This window comes from Monodon monoceros, unplaced genomic scaffold (assembly GCF_005190385.1).
Source record: "Monodon monoceros isolate NGI ecotype Baffin Bay Population unplaced genomic scaffold, NGI_Narwhal_1 Super_Scaffold_10, whole genome shotgun sequence".
NCBI lineage: Eukaryota > Metazoa > Chordata > Mammalia > Artiodactyla > Monodontidae > Monodon > Monodon monoceros.
In genome coordinates, this window is record NW_021703766.1 from 53,403,484 (window position 1) to 53,418,699 (window position 15,216).

The 15,216-nt window shown below is 41.6% G+C and overlaps 1 long non-coding RNA gene across 1 annotated transcript; it reads right to left on the minus strand.

The window, feature by feature from the left end:
• Positions 1-2,236: 2,236 nt before the first annotated feature.
• On the minus strand, positions 2,237-11,488 carry LOC114907473. The gene is made up of 4 exons (XR_003796746.1): positions 11,456-11,488; positions 8,680-8,769; positions 8,310-8,359; positions 2,237-2,532 (listed from the first exon to the last, which is right to left on the minus strand). It is a non-coding gene; the product is annotated as an uncharacterized LOC114907473 (long non-coding RNA).
• Between the last annotated feature and the right edge of the window lie 3,728 nt (positions 11,489-15,216).

A 15,216-nucleotide genomic window follows, 5' to 3' on the forward strand; every position in this document is an offset into this window, starting at 1 on the left:
ATTGGATTCACCAAGGACTTATCAGATAACACTAAAAAACACAGCCCACGAAAGAAAAACAGATAAATTGGACTATATCAAAATTATAAAATACTGTGAATTAAAGCATGCTCTAAGTGAAAAGACTCTATGGTATAAGAGAAAATATTTGCAAATTATATATTTGATAACAGATTAACATCTAGAATACATAAAGAACTCTAAAAGGGACTGATCAATTCTACCATGGCGGGGCGGGGGGGGGGGCCTTCCCCAATCAACCAACCCACACATTGCAAACATAAAAACAAAAACACGAAGATTAACACAAGATTATGAACTTAATAATAAATACAAATAAGAATCACGTATAATGCATATGAATATACAAAATGAAAGTACCACTGTCTTAAAAAAAGCAAATGATTCTTCATCACTGAAAGTATCATTCCACTTCATAAGCTCCCTCATTAAGATTCTTCAATATTAGCTGTTGAGGTAAATGAACAATGGCACACAGGCAACGAAAAATGTGGCATCAACAACAGATCAGTTCACATTTAGCATCCTGGGATAAATTTCTACACCATTTACAGAGGCTAAAATGTATGATCGTTGGTATATGTGAACAACATTGTCATAGTGCCCTTGAGACAGGCTTTTGTGACAGTCCCCAAAGCCAGAAAAACACCTGGAAAGACTATCAGACAGGCTCTCGTGATACTTTCTACCTCGTGTCTCAAAACGTGCTGACCACTCCAATGAGTAGCTTCAAGTGGTGACTTTGAACGGAGGAGGAAAATATTACAACATGAGGGAAAGTGTCTCCATTAAAGGTTTTCTGGTAACCAGTAAACACAATCCCTAGAGAATCCACCACAAGTTCCCTATTACACATGGGTACATTATCAGAGCAAAGAAACCAGATAAAATTTCAGACCTTAGGACTATACTGCAAAGGAATTTAAGAGATGAAATCATACAAACTAAGCAGAATGTAAAATCAGGAAGAGTCGACATTCCAAGACTAAGGAGAGCAGTACAGGAGCAAAAAACAATGCAACATGTGAGGGTCAGACATTAAAGGCTCTTGAGATGGGACCATGTGCTCAATCCACAGATGCCAAGCTAAGAGCCTGACAGATTCACCACTGGTCTCCTGGTAGTATTTAGGATCAAAAAGAGGATCTCTCCATCCACTGTCCTTACAGTTTTCCTAAGTACAAGCACAGAAGATCCAATCCACCTAGCTGTTCCACACACTCCTGAACAGAAGAAACGGCTGAGGGATCTAAACCAGCAGAGAGGACCTGAGACAGCTACGGCAGGTGCTGAGGGGCCACGTGGAATACAGAGCAGCCAGTTTTTCCACATCTTCTGATTACTTCTTCCAAGTACAGCAACTCTGATCAAACCGGGATGGGCTCAGAGGTGGGACTCCAGAGGCATCAGCTCTGATCTACAGGGACTAAGGACTGAGCATCCAGGGGAATCAAGACCAGAAGGAGACATGAAGCGGCAAGAGACCCCTTTAACACAGCCCGCCTCATGCTCCTCAAAGTCAAGCAAAACCCAGTTCACAGCAGCCAGATGATGAGTGCTGTGGATCATGATAAAGACCTTGCCTTTGTCTCTGGTGGAGCTGCAGCACCACTGCAGGGTGAAAGAAAGCATTTTCCATGATGAAGGACAGGGTGATAACTCCAGGAGATAAAAACTATCCTCTGAGACTTTTCAGTAAATGAACTTCTGTTTTCCCAAAAAAAAACTCTCCACCGTGAGAAAAGTTTCCCAAACACTATTAATGTTGTGGCTTCCTCTCTGCCCTTATGAGGTCCCATCTGTGTTCACACTTCTCACACATTCCCACCCATTCGGTTTTTGGGTCTTTTCACAGCACACATCACAGTCCAGGGCTCTTTCTCTTGCTCCAAAAGGGAGATAATATTCAGATCAAAAACAGAACTGCCTGATTATCAGAACAAAAAATGTAAAGTGCTACGGTTTTCTGAAAATCACAGCTCTTTCTTCAACTAAGGAGTGAGGACATTACAGGTGGGTCAGGAAAAATATTTCACAAATTCATCCACTGCCTCCTTCTAAATGCATCAGGAACAGTATATAATATGCAAATATTGAGCTCTCTTCCTAGAAACACTAAGTCAAAAGCCAAAAGGTAGAAAATGGGAAATTGGGTATTTGTTTAAAGTTTGCCATTGAGCTTTATACATAATTAAGCTCTGGAACAACTCCTGATGTAACATGAAATGGACAGATTATCCAAAGAAAGGGTCAGTTTAAACGCATGATGGCACTTCATGTCTGAGTCCACAGGCTTTTCAGATCAAAGGAAACAGGGCCTCCCAAGAGGCACAGAGGGGAAGATGCAAAGGCAAATCCCAGCTGTGGAGGGAAGTTATCCTCACCCAAGGAGATCAGGTTCCTGTAGGTCTCCACCATCACGTCCCTGTACAAGGCCCTCTGAGCAGCGTCCAAGCATTCCCACTCCTCCTGAGTGAATTCGATGGCCACATCCTCAAAAGTCAACCGTTCCTGAAATGAAAATATATTTTCACCAAGGGGCCATGAGGAGAGTTCACATCTTCATACAAAAGGAAAAGAGGAGTAAGGGGTAAGGATTGACTTGGTTGAAGTGTATGTTCTACCAGGTCCATGTAGAAGTATTGGAAGACATTATGTGCCTCTAATTTTAACTCCTTATGCTTTTTCATAAGAAATTATGATATCTTCCAATTACTAAGGGTTTTTCATCTTTGTGGAAAATCCATGAAACATCTATAAATAAAACTCAAAAATGGGTTGTCTATCCAGATGCGTTTGATATTATGTTCTACACAGTAACTGAAAGTCAATATCTTGATAGGTTGCAGTCTGAGTGGCGTCTTGAGAGAGACAAAGTCCACAATGGCTCTAGAGAAAAGTCAAAATCTTCAATTATGATGATTATAACAACAATGATTAAAAGTTTGGGAATACTTTTCTTTTTTAATTAATTTATTTTATTTATTTGTCTGCGTCGGGTCTTAGTTGTGGCAAGTGGGATCTTTGTTGTGGCATGCAGAATCTTTCATTGCAGTGTGTGGGCTCTTCAGGGCAGCGCACGGGATTCTCTCTAGTTGTGGCGCAGGGGCTCAGTCGTCCTGTGGCATGGGGGATCTTAGTTCCCTGACCTGGGATCGAACCCGCATCCCCTGCATTGGAAGGCGGATGCTTAAGCACTGGACCACCAGGAAAGTCCCTGGAACACTTCTTATTACTCTAAATTACTGTAATATTAATCTAAACAGTACTCTATAAAGTGCTTTACGGGTATGAACATATCATCAACGTAATAGCTCATTAGAGAAAGATCTGTTCTCATCTTACAGAAGAAAAAACTGTGTCAGAGACCCTCTGAGAAACTTGACTCAGGTCAAGAAGTTAACAAATGACACAGCAAGCACCTAAACTCAGAGGGTTGGGCTCTGAAACTGAAACTTAAAAATCAAACAGATAAGTAACAGAGAGCATTAAAAGGACACACAGAGAGATACCTGAGAAAACCTGAAAAAAGTCCAAGGTGAATGCAGAAAAGCATGAAAGGCCATTATAAATGTGGGCACGCACACACATATATTAAAAATTTTAGTAATCTTACTACAATTTAAACCATTAACATGATAGCATAGAAAAAATTCAAGGCCAATGAGTATACTGAAGATATAATTTTGACTACAAAAGATGTAATACATAGTTTTAAAATCATGTTGTTTATCTAAACCAGGGATGCCGTGCACATCCATGAACTTATGCACACACATGTCCACACTAAATTACTGAAATGATAGTTGTTTCCTGACATATTTTCAATTTTTTAATCACCCTTTTACTCACGGGTATTTCAGCATCTTTCAGACAATGAAAATGTATCAACTGTACTGAATTTAGTTTGTCAACATGATTCCATAATAGGCTACTAAAAGAAAAATGGTATGATCATAAAAAAAAATACTTTAACTCCAATCTCAATAACTATATTCAAAAATATAAATACAACTTCAGCCATTAAAATTTACATACTTGGGCATTAACAACAGGCCAAGAGTTTCCTTGTTTTTTCTAATAATAAAACATTGATTTGGGACTTCCCTGGTGGCACAATGGTTGAGAATCTGCCTGCCAAATGGAGGGGACACAGGTTCGAGCCCTGGTCCGGGAAGATCCCACATGCCGCGGAGCAACTAAGTGTGTGAGCCACAACTACTGAGCCTGCGCTCTAGAGCCTGCGAGCCACAGCTCTTGAGCCTGCATGCCACAACTACTGAAGCCCACGCACCTAGAGCCCGTGCTCCGCAACAAGAGAAGCCACTGCAATGAGAAGCCCATGCACCACAACGATGAGTAGCCCCTGCTTGCCGCAACTAGAGAAAGCCCACACGCAGCAACAAAGACCCAACGCAGCCATTAATTAATTAATTATTTAAAAATCGATTCAAAATTAGAATAGTAGTATTCTACATTATTTTCACAGATTAAGAAAAAGTTTATCACAACAGTGAAGTTATAAACTTCTTGGAGAATTAAAAATCATGAAAAAAAGAATGTGGAAAAAAATTATTATTAAAAAACACATTTCAAACAAACATCATGATGAAAAGGAAATACTTGATGCATTCCCTCTGAAGTTACAGTGCAGTGAAGCGGGCTGGCCAGGGTTCCTGCCTTTCACCACTGTACAGGTTTCCTGAGCAGGGACCACTAGAGGAAGTAACAGGAGGAAAACCGAGAGCGAGAGTGAGAGCCACAGAGAGAGCATATCAGAGATTTAAAACTGTGAACATTCACACATCGAAAGACACGGAAAGGTGAAAAGTGAAAGGATGGAAAAGATATTCCATCCTAAAGAGAGCAGGGGTGACTCCATAATACCAGAAAAAAATAAAAAGACAAAAAACATTATATAATGATAAAACAGTCAATTTATCAAAAAGATAAAACAAAAACAATATACAAATATAACATTAGATCTGCAAGAAAACGGAAGCAAACATTAACAGAAATGAAGAGAGAAACAGCACAAGAATAGTATGAGACTTCAATGGCTCATGTTTACTTATGGATGGAACCAAAGAGAACATCAACAAGGAAACAGAGGACTTGAACAACACTGTAGACCAAGTAGACATAACAGACATGTACAGATCACTCCACCCAACAAGAGCAGCAGAAACATGCTTCTCAAGCACACATGGAACATTCTCCACAACAGACCATGTATTAAGGCAAAAAGCAAATCTTAATAATGTTAAGAGATTGAGATCATAAAAAGTATGTTCTCTATCATAATAAAATAAAACTAAAAATAAACAGCAGAAGAAAAAAGAAAATTCCCCAAATTGTGGAAATTAAACAACTCATTCTTTTTTTTTAAGTTGAAATATTTTATTCATTCATTCATTCTTTCTTTCTTTCCTTTTTGGCTATACCACGCCACTTGTGAGATCTTAGTTCTCCAACCAGGGATCAAACCCAGGCCCTAAGCAATGAAAGTGTGGAGCACTAACCACCGCATTGCCTGGGAATTCCCTAAACAACTCATTTTTAAAGCACCAATGGGTCAAGGAACAAATCACAAGGGAATTTTTAAATATTGGGCTGAAAATGAAAATACAACATACCAAAATTTTGAACACACAGTTTAGGCAGTACTAAAAAGAAAATCTAAATGCTTAAAATAAGAAAATGAAAAGATCTCAAACCAGAAATCTATTTTTATACCTCTATGAAGTAGGGGGAAAAAAATCAAACTGAACCCAAATTTAGCAAAAGGAAAGAGGTAAATCATAAAGATTAGACCAGAGATTAACAAAATACAAAGCAGAAAAATATAAAAGCAAAGTAGCGTTGGCGTTTTGAAAAATTCAATGGAAAAACACTTAGCTGGACTAAGAAAAAAGATTCATATAACTGAAAACAGAAACTAAAGTGGAGAGATTGCAAATAATGTCAAAGAAATGTTTTAAAGGATTATAAAAGAGTATTATGAACAATAATGCCTACAAATTATAGAATGGAGAAGATACAGGTAAATTCTTAGAAACATATAACCTACTAAATCTTAATCCTTAAGAAATAAAAAAAATTTGAACCCAATTATAACTAAAGACATTCAAGCAGTAATCAAAAACTTCAAACAAACAAAAAAAACCCAGGACCCAATTCTACCAAACATTTACAAAAGAATTACCACTAATCTTGCTAAAAATGTTAGAGTTGAAGAGGGAACACTCACAAACTCAACGTATGGAGCCATCATGATTCTGATACCAAACCCAGACAAAAACAGAAGAAAGGAAAACTAGAAATCAATATCCCCGATGAATATTGACACAAAATCTTTAACAAAACATTAGCAAACCAAATTCAACACCACATTAAAAAGACCTGACATCATGATCAAGTGGATTTTATTTATATCACTATAAGGGGTAAGGAGGACTCAACATACAAAAATCAATTATGTGGTACACCACATTAACAAAATAAAGGAAAGAATGTCACAAAGGGGGCTTCCCTGGTGGCGCAGTGGCTGAGCGTCCGCCTGCCGATGCAGGGGACGCAGGTCCGGGCCCCGGTCCGGGAGGATCCCACATGCTGCAGAGTGGCTGGGCCCGTGAGCCGTGGGCGCTGAGCCTGCGCATCCGGAGCCTGTGCTCCGTGGCGGGAGAGGCCACAGCAGTGAGAGCCCCGCATAACGCAAAAAAAAAAAAAATGTCACAAAGGATCATCTCAGTTACTGCAGAAAAAAGCATTTGACAAAATGCAACAAACTTTCAAGATATAAACACTTGGGACTTCCCTGGTGGTCCAAGTCCAGTGGCTACAACTCCGCACTCCCAATACAGGGGGCCCAGGTTCAATCCCTGGTCAGGGAACTAGATCTCCCATGCCACAATGAAGATGGAAGATCAGGATCTGCCACTAAGACCCAGTGCAGCCAAATAAATAAATAAACATAATTAGAAAAAAAAAAAAGACAAACACTCAACAAACTAGAAACAGTAATTATCTCAACATAATAAACACCATTTATGAAAAGAGCACAGCTAAAGTCATACTCAAACATGAAAGACTGAAAGCTTTTCCTCTGAGATCAGGAGGAAGGCAAGGATGCATACTTTCTGCACTACTCTTCAACAAAGTACTGAAACCCCTAGCCAGAGCAATTAGACAAGAAAAAGAAATCAAAGTAATCCAAATTGAAAAAGAAGTAAAATTATCTTCTTTCCTAGACAAGGTTTGATATGAAGAAGCCGTAACCTCTTGACAAGAAAACTGCTATATCAAAATACATGTTTTGAAAAATTGCAGTATACAAAACCAACATGCAAAAACTTTCAGTTGCGTTTCTATACACAATGAACAGTATCAAAGGAAAATTAGAAAACAATCTTATTTATTATAGCATTAAAAACAAATGAAATATCAATATTTAGGAATAAATTCGCCAAGAAGGTGAAAGAAGTATACGCTGAAAACTACTTAACAGTGCTAAAAGAAATTTTAAAAGATACAAATAGTCATTCCATATACATGGATGAGAAGACTTAATACTCTTAAAGTATCCCAGCTACCCAAAGTGTGCTACAGATTCAATGGAATGATTATCAAAATTCCCATGGCAATTTTTGAAGAAACAGAAAAAATCATGCTAAAAGTCATAGAGAATTTCAAAAAACCACAAATAGCCCAAAGTCTCTTGAATAAGAAGAAAGATGGGGACCTCCCTTTTTTAGATTTCAAAACATATCACAAAGCAATAGAGATTGTGTGGTATTGGTATAAACACAGATACATAAACCAATTGAACACAAGAGAATGCTCAGAAATAATCCTTTGCATATATGTAAAATGTATTCATAAAGGTGCTAAGACTACAAAATGAAAATAAGAGAGTCTCAATAACAAATGCTGCTGGGAAACTGGATACCTCCCTGCAAAAGAATGAAGCTGAAACCTTACCTACATCAAAGGTAAAACCTTCTATGTGTCAAAGGACGCAACCAACACAGTGAAAAGACAAAAAACTGAAGGATGGAGGTATCAAAACTGATTCCAAGAACTTCCAAATCTCAACAATTTAGGTTGATTTCATAGTTTAAAATGGATAATGGAATAAAACACCCTCTTATCACTGATGTCTATTTCTGAACTTTCCATTCCATTCCCAATCATGAAGATGTTGAAATCAGTGACAGAGTCATTTAGCTGAGAATGTATTATAAAAACTCAGAACAAATTTCTCCTTATTGGTCTCTTCCAGAACTTACCAGGCATTTCTGCATATTAATATCTGCCTTCCACGTGTAGCTTCTTCATTCTGTTTTGTAAAGAGAGGACAGTGCATTCAGATGGGGCCCCTTTACAATCCCTGGTGCCCAACAGCATTGACCCATCCGTGGGTGTGAAGCCCTGCCCAGGACTATGCCCAGCAAAGAAACTTCACAAGTGCCAGATCCAGGTCACAGGATTGTGTGGAGATGGAATCCAAGTGGACATGACAGGCCCTGAGGGAAGGCCCTGGTGACTGTGATGTACAGGTGTCAGGCAGGATACTTCAGAGTCAGAGAAGATTAGTGAGTCCAAAGAATGGCATTTCAAGAAATAAGATGAAATAATCAACTGAGAATATGACTTTACCTGAGAAAGAGCCATTCCAAACTCCAGTTCTTTCCTCTTCCTCCTCTTCCGGGCATACTCCTTAGGCAACATGATTCTTTAGCAGTCAATCTTGAAAGTTTGAAAGATACTGTTTAATGCTTAGAATCAACACACCCCCTTCCTGAGTCACCACCACACACACAGGGAAGCCCTCAGCATGTAGAACAGACGGTCCTCTGCTGCCCACTGTCCCAGGAGGGACTCAGGACAGTAAACTCCCACACAGAGACCAACAGGTGAAGTTTCCCACACTTTCCTTCAGATCACGCTTCCCTGGGACTTCCCTGGTGGCCTAGTGGTTAGGATTCTAGGCTCTCACTGCTGTGGCCCAGGTTCAATCCCTGGTCACGGAACTGAGATCCCGAAAACCGTGTGGCAAGGCCAAAAACAAACAAAAATAAAACAAACAAAAAACCAAGTCACTCTCCCCTCCTGGTGAGGCCCTCACGTACCAAGCAGCAGCGGGCACCTCAGCTGGACCCGACAATCCCCTTCAGGTCACAGACCAGCCCTGATCCATCCCCACGCAGAGCAGAGCCCCTCAGCCCAGATCTCAGCCCTCAGGAATGGGGGGAGTCAGAGTCACTAAGTCACTCAAGCCAGGGATAAATTTGAAACAAATTTTTAAAAGCAATAATCTATTATTTTTAATCCAGAAGACGGGTGTCAACGTTTTGAAAAAAACAAAACTGAGGCTATGGTAATTCCCTGGTGCTAGGTCCAGTGGTTAGGACTCCACACGATCACTGCCAAGGGCACAGGTTCGATCCCTGGTCAGGGAACTATGGCCCGACAAGACCAAACAAAAAAAAAAGTATCTTCTCTAACCACAGTGAAACAAAACTACAAACAGAAAGCATAAGGAAAACAGGAAAATCCCCTAAATGCAGAAATTACATAGTTCCTTCTTAACGATGCAATGAATGACATGTATAGAAAATTGGAGGCCAGCAAAGCTTCTTTCAGAAATTAAAAATTATTCAGAGTAACAAAGAAATTGAATGAACTAAGATTTATTTCAAGCTACAAAAGAATTAAATGTAAAGAAACAAAAAGAAAAGAAGTAAATCCATTACAAAACACACTTTCAATGTTCCTTTAAAAGGCACCATGTAGTGACACAGTCAGTCTTTTCTTGCTCCACTTTTCTCCCCTGAGCTCTACTCCACACCAGGAAAAGGGAAGGGGGTGACCCACATCTAAGTGAATCAAGTCACTGCCTCTCTGCTCAACAGGGTTTGCAAATGGAAGTTTTCTTCTGATACAAATAATTACAAAATGCACAGGCCTTATAGGCAGGAGTTGTGCAATTCTCATCCTCACCTGTATAATTTAAACAAATGTTAAATACATTAGATTCTAAAGACTCAAATCATTATTATCACAACATAATCATCCACATCCAAACAACTCACCACCCATCTGGATCCACTTTCCCCCTCCATCTGCACTATTAGGTGTTTCCATTTTAGTCTGTTTATCTGTCTCCCTATTTCGTTTCTGCCTTTCTCTATTTCTTTTCCTCTACTTTCCTGTTCCTGCCCTTCCTCTCCATTTCTTCCCTCACACCTGTCCTGCCCCGCTCTGCAAACTGTTCCCCCTCTTGATGGTCCTTCTCCTCAACCTGTATGACTGTCCTAAATCTCTATATACTTCTTTCTTCCCCCATCTCTGCGGTTACACCATGCCTCCAGTTACACTCCTTCCCGTCTCTGTTACTCTACCTTCCTCCCCACTCTCGGGCACCCCAGGTGACTGTGCTTCCTTCCTGCTCTCTCTCTTCCGCTGCTCTTCTTGTCACCCTTTGTCCGGTTTTTCTCCCAGCACCATGATACTCTGGAGGCCAAGGTTCCAACTCTTTTATCATCTCCCCCTACTCTGTGTGAAGTGACTCCATTGTTATCCCCTTCTAAGGCTGATCCAGGTCCCCTTCCTTATGTTGCCGTGCAATCTCTGCAGATCCGGCTTATATTCACCTGCTACTTTCAAGACTTAATCACTTTCATTTAACTATCTTTGCACGTCCTTCAGCCACCCTCTATGTTCCCACTGGTTCTCCCTCATTCTTTTCTCCTCAGTTTTTCTACTTCGATCTCAGCCTCTCTGTCTCTGCTTTTCCTGATTCCATTCACTCATGTATAAAATGCCCATCTACCAGAAGGGAATATTTTCTAACGGGGTGGAATTGGGGAAGTAACTACACTGGGTGTTCCCGCGTCTGGCCCAGGTCACCGCCCCCTACGCGAGGTGCGGGGAAGGGCTGACTACGAAGCAGAGGCCTGCGAAGCAGAAGGACCGGCCTGAGGAGGACGCGAGGACAGAGGGGCTGGGAGGGAGGGGGTCTCCGGAGAGGGGCGGGCTCTCCAGAATCCCAGGACCGGGGAGAGGACGCGGGCTGTCCGGGAGCAGGGCGACCGGCGCTGCCCTCCAGGGGCCGAGAGGGTGAGGCTGGGGGTCGCGCATCCACCTCGCGGAAGAGGACTTCACAAGGGAGGCCGGGAAAGTAACGTTATAAGCAGGAAAATGTTGCGAAAAGCGGTGTCTACGTGGACCAGAGGCAGAAGAGTCAGAAGACTAGCCTCTGCGAGACTTCAAACCCAGGGAAAAAATACCCGACCCGTAAGGGCGACGTCTGGATTTACTGGGGCGTAGGGCCGGACGCTGGGGTTTAAAGTCCCTAGAAACTCCCACACCCCAAGGACGGGGTAGAGCGGTACCGCGCAGTACAGACTTAGGCTAGAAAGACGACACTTACGCTCCGCTCCGTGACCTTCGCTCCGCGCTCTCCGCTTCCGGGTCCTTAGGAATGGGCTTCTGGAGTTAGAGGCGAGGCTTCCGGGACGGGGGCTGGGCGGGGCCCTACCAGTGAGGGGCGGGGCGAATAGAGCACCCAGGTGTGCTCACTGAGCGCCGGAGGGAGGATCTGGGAGCAGAGAGGGGTTGGTGCTTCCAGTACCTTGGCCGGTTTAAGTTACTCTCTGCAAGAGTTTGCGGGTAAAAGGTTACGGCTGTGTGGGCCAATTACGTCTGAAGCCAAAATGTTTCCTCTTAAGACTAAAAGAGTTTAAATAAAAAGCTATTTTTGCCCTCAGGTTGTTCTGACATCCTGCTAGTGAGGCGGAAGCAATTCAGTGATCTGGAAACCTGAGTCTCCTGGAGCAGAGGGAGGGGTTGACATGGATCATCGGTTGGATCCAGGAACATTTCCTAAATGGGAATTAATTTAAGTAACTTTAAAAAATAGGAATGCCGTGACTTCCCTTGTGGTACAGTGGTAAAGAATCCGCCTTGCAATGCAGGAGACCCGGGTTCGGTTCCTGGTCAGGGAACTAAGATCCCACATCCTGTGGGGCAACTAATCTCGCACTCCACAACTACTGGCTCGCGCGACTCAACTGGGGCCCGAGAACCACAAGCTACAAAACCCACCCGCCATGGAACCCGCGGGCCACAACTACAGAGAAGCCTGCATGTGGCAACGAAGATCCCGTATGCCGCAACTAAGACCCGACGCAGCCCAAAATAAATAATTTTTTTTTAAAAGAAATAATGGGGACTAGTCTCTATTACAAATACAAAACTCTCTCTGGGTAGAATGATCTATTCCCTACTGACACCGTATAAAATAGCTTTTCCGTTTCTATTCCCTATTAATGCAGAAGGTCAAATTCAACATACTACTCAGTTTCAGAAACTCAGGGACAGGACCTGGAGTCTGAGACTGGAGGACTAAGGCATGTGATCATTTAGGTCACTAACCATTGCCTTAAAAACAGCAATACATATTTTTAAATTGTTATAAACTGCATTATTCTTTGTTTTGTCCAACGTGTTTTAATTCTTTGCCTTTTTAAAACCAACTATTTACACAGTAACATGAGTTGTATAAACAACTCTTTATACAATGACATACATCACTCTAAGCTGTAGAGCATAATGAACTTATACATACTGTGAAACGATTATGACAGTAAGTTTATTTTATCTATATGAAATTATGGTTGCAAACTAAAGAGAAAGCGAAATAGGGGGAAAAAATTCTTTTCTGTTGATGAGAACTGCATTGCTCTTTAAAATACTTATCCTATTCCACACTTGTAATGAATTCCCTTGTGAATTTACATTGTGAATAAAAAATTCCTTTTTTTGAAAAAGAACAAAGTAAAAAGATCTTAGAAGAACAAAATATGCCTAAGCTAGCAGAAGGTAGGAAAAAGGATTAGACAAATGAAAGAGAATAAAACTACAGAAAAAGACAACACAACAGTTCTTTGAAAAATAGAACAAAATGGACAAATCCTTATCTAGATTTAAAAAAGAGAGCGAGAAGACTCAAATTACCGAATCAGAAATGAAAGAGGGGACATTATAAAAGATTACAACTGACCCTACAAAAAAATTTTTTTTTCAATTTAGAAGAAAATACTTAGACAATTCTATGTCTAAATATTGGCTAACCTAGGGACTTCCCTGGTGGTGCAGTGGTTAAGAATCCACCTGCCAATGCAGGGGACACAGGTTTGATCCCTGGTCCCAGAAGATCCCACATGCCAAGGAGTAACTAAGCCCGCGTGCCACCACTACTGAGCCTGTGCTCTGGAGCCCACGAGTCACAACTACGGAGCCTGTATGCCACAACTACTGAAGCCCGTGCACCTAGAGCCCGTGCTCCGCAACAAGAGAAGCCACCGCAGTGAGAAGCCTGCACACCAAAACAAAGAGGAGTCCCCACTCGCCGCAACTAGAGAAAAACCGCCTGCAGCAACAAAGACCCAACGCAGCCAAAAATAAATAATTTTTTAAAAATACTGGCTAACCTAAAATAGATAAATTCCTAGAGAAACAAAATCTACCAAGATAGAACCATGAAAAAAATTTAAATCCGAACCTACACATTGTAAGGAGACTGAATCACTATTCAAAAATCATACAACAAAGGAAAGTCGGAGAGCTTCACTGCAGAACACTACCCAACATTTAAAAACAATTAAGACCTCCCTTCCTTAAACTCTTCCCCAATATATTGAAGAAAAGGGAACAGTTCCAAACTCTATGAGTCCAGAATTATTCTAATACAAAGTCAGACGGTGACACTACCAGAAAACCACACAGCAAAATCCCTAACAAATAATGACGCAAAAAATCATCAATAAAACAATAGTAAACTCAGGGAATTCCCTGGCCACCGAGTGGGTAGGGCCCTGCACTTCCACTGCAGGGGACGCGGGTACCATCCCTGGTCATGGAACTAAAATACCGCATTCCTCGTTGCACAGCTAAAAATAAAATGAAAACAAAAAAATAGTAAACTAAAATCAAAGTCACATTAAAAGTTTACATACCATGACTAAAGGGAATATATTATTGAAATGTAAGGAAGGTTCCACATATAAAAATCTTTCAATGGAAAATACAAAAGGAGAATGAACCGGAAAAAAAAAAAAAACACTACCGATCGTCTCAGTTGACACAGCCCCACCCATCAGCAGACAGGCTGCCTAAAGGCTTCCTAAGGCAGCCACCTCTCTACATGTCCCTAGACATAAACCTGCTCACCAACCAGGGCACAGACACCAGAAGCAAGAAAACTACAGTATACAACCTGCAGACACAGTCCAGATATAGTCCAGACACTACCCTGAAACCACCTGGCTTCTGGCCCTTGGGTGACATGAGGGGGAGTACACTGCTGAGATGCACAGGACATCTTCTACCAAGACCACTTCTCCAAGGTCAAGAAAGGTAACAAACCTACCACATAGATAAAAATACAAATAGCAAATTAGGCAAAATGAGGCAACAGAGGAATGTTTCAGACGAAGAAAGAAGACAAAAACCCAGAACTGACGTGGAGATACGCAATCTACCCGAGGAAGAGCTCAGAGTAATGATCGGAAAAACGATCAAACAATTCAGGAGGAGAATGGATGCACAGAATGAAAAATGAGGCATTTTTTGGGGGGGGGGTTGTTTTTCGGTTTTTTTGCGGTACGCGGGCCTCTCACTGTTGTGGCCTCTCCCGTTGCGGAGCACAGGCTCCGGACGCGCAGGCTCAGTGGCCATGGCTCACGGGCCCAGCCGCTCCGCGGCATGTGGGATCCTCCCGGACCGGGGCACGAACCCATGTACCCTGCATCGGCAGGCGGACTCTCAACCACTGGGCCACCAGGGAAGCCCGAAATGAGGTTTTTTAACAAAGATGTGGAAAACATAAGTAACCCCAAAACAGAATTGAAGAAATACTGAAATGAAAAATACAATAGAGGAAGTCAATAATAGGCTAAATGAGGCAGAAGAATGGATCAGTGAGCTGGAAGACAGAGCGTGGAAATCACGCAAGTCCAGGAAGTGCAAAGAGTCCCATATCCACATAAAAACTACACATTCAAAAAGCACATGAAAAGATGCTCAACATCATGGGTTCTTCCACTTTGTACAGCTCCTTGGAGCACCTATTTACTAGGTGGGATGCTGCCCAATGCATGAATCATTCAATAAAGCCAATTAGATCTTTAA